General features: G+C 44.0%; 1 non-coding gene across 1 annotated transcript; it reads right to left on the minus strand.

Moving 5' to 3' along the window:
* Positions 1–1,931: 1,931 nt before the first annotated feature.
* On the minus strand, positions 1,932–1,993 carry LOC115065580. The gene has a single exon (XR_003845344.1). It is a non-coding gene; the product is annotated as a U7 small nuclear RNA (small nuclear RNA).
* Between the last annotated feature and the right edge of the window lie 464 nt (positions 1,994–2,457).

Genomic DNA, 2,457 nt, shown 5'->3' on the forward strand with positions numbered 1-2,457 from the left:
GGAACTCACTTTGTAGACCAGGCTGGCCTCGAACTCAGAAATCCGCCTGCCTCTGCCTCCCAAGTGCTGGGATTAAAGGCGTGCACCACCACGCCCAGCTTGAATGTTTGTATGTTAATAGATTAGTCATCAGTTGAAGAACTTTTGAGAACTAACTGGGTCATGATGGAGCTCATATCACTGTTACACTCATCCATTCATGAGTTCACACATGGCTGGACCAGTAGGAGGAGAGGCCTCACAGTGATGCTATGCCTTTGGAAGTGTGGATCTTGTCCCTAGACCCTTCCTCTGTCCCCACTCCCTTGCTTTCTGTCTTCTATGAGGTGGGCAACGTTGCTTTGCCATGCCACAGCTCAGAAACAATGGAGCAATCAAATGCAGACTGAAATTCTGAAATTGTGAGCCAAAATAAATCTTTCCTCTACTCAATGGTTTTGTTTGTTTGTTTGTTTGTTTGTTTGTTTTTTGGATATTTCATTCCAGAAATGAAAAATGACTAGCAAACCACCAGCATAATTTAGGTAAAATTTGATCTTTGGGGTTTTAGAATGATTAAGAAATCAAAGTTATCTACCTAATTGGGGCCAACCTGGAACCATTTGTTCTCAAACCCTCTCTTCCCTTTACTTAACCTCACAATCCACCCCAGCAATGGTGGCTTCAGGGGTGAGTTTTCTTGTTCATTGTTGTTGTTGTTTATTTTTGATATTGCAATTTATTTTTTATTTTAAATTTTTATTTATTTATTTATTTAACAACCCAACTGTAGTTTCCCCTCCCTCTTTTCTTCCCAGTCCCCCCTCAACCCCCATTCACTTCTCTTCTGTTTCTCTTAGGAAAGGACAGGCCTCCCATGGACATCAAACAACCCTGGCCTATAAAGTTGCAGTAAGACTAGGTGCTTCCTTGCCTATTAAGGCTAGATGAGACAACCCAGTAAGAGGAAAGGGTCTCAAAGGTAGGCAACAAAGTCAGGGACATCGCCTGTTCCCACTGTTAGGAATTCTACCTGAAGATCAAGCTATACAACTGTGACATATGTGCAGAGGGCCTACCTAGGTTAGTCCCATGAAGGCTCCCTGGTTGTTGGTTCAGTCTCTGTGAGCACCTATGAGCGGTGGTTCGGTGATTCTGTAGGTTTTCTTGTCATGTGCTTGACCCTTCTGTCCCCTACAACCCGTTCTTCTTCAGGATTCCCTAAGCTTTGCCTAATGTTGGTCTATGGGTCTCTGCATCTGTTTCCATCAATTGTGAGTAAAACCTCTCTGATGACAATTACACTAGGTCCTGTCACAGCATGGGCCTCACACTGGACCAGTCATTGATTGGCCACTCCCTCAATTTCTGCACCATCTTTACCCCAATGCATCTTGTAGGCAGGACAAATTGTAGGTCAAAAGTTTTACAGTTAGGTTGGAGTCCTGTTGCCTCCACTGGAAGTCTTACCTGGTTATAGGAGACATCTGGTTCAGGCTCCATATCCCCCATTGCTAGGTATCTTAGCTAAGGTCACCCTCATAGATTCCTGGGAGTTTCTATTGCGCTAAGTTTCTAGCTCATTCCAGAGATGCACCCCACCCCATTCCAGTTGCCTCTTCCAGTATTCTCTCCCTCCCTCTGCCCCACACCCGATCCTTCCTGTTCCCATCCCCACTCCTATCCCCCCATCCCAGTCTTATCCCTTCCTCCATCTGCCCCTCATACAATTTATATTGCATCCACAATGTCTATTCTATTTCCCCTTCTCAGTGAGATCCACACATCTTGAGCCCTTCTTCTTTCTTAGCTTCTTTGGGTGCCAAGGACCAGCCTTAGTTTGGGAAAAGGTCCTGAGTGTTCGGGAGGGGCAGATGAAACCACTCAAAGTCAATGATGGGGTGCAGGTTGACAGCTCTGTAGTCTGCTCAAGATACATCTCTAGACAGCTATTAGGTTTTGTGACCAAAGTCAGAAAACCTGCTAGAAAAATTCTAAAAGAGGTGTGTCAGCTCTCTAGGTAGCTCTCTCTTTTACAGACCAAAGCCCTGTCTTTTATTTACAGATCAATTCAGTCATTTACCCCAAGTACCCTTTTGATTATCTCACAAATCAGCATTTAATGACCTTAGCCCATTGATTCTTACAAAAGGACAGCAAGTGCATTTTTTTTTTTTAAAAACATAGCAAATGAACTCAGAGATCTCCTGTCTTTGTAAACACAAGCAATAAGATAGTTTGGTTGGATCCCACACTGAGATCACCATTTCCACCATGCCTGGACCTAAACTCAGAAAAGCCAGCCTCCCATTGGATATCCACCAATTCAGGATGGCCTTGAAGTCAGAAATCTGCTTGCCTTGCCTTTGTAAGCACAAACAGTAAGTTTAACTGGGTGGGATATTGCGATCCCACTCCTTAATATCTTTCTGATAAGCTGGCTCATTAGTGCAGCTACCTCTTTTCTTTTAGGTCTGT

The sequence above is a fragment of the Mus pahari genome, chromosome 15, assembly GCF_900095145.1.
Source record: "Mus pahari chromosome 15, PAHARI_EIJ_v1.1, whole genome shotgun sequence".
NCBI lineage: Eukaryota > Metazoa > Chordata > Mammalia > Rodentia > Muridae > Mus > Mus pahari.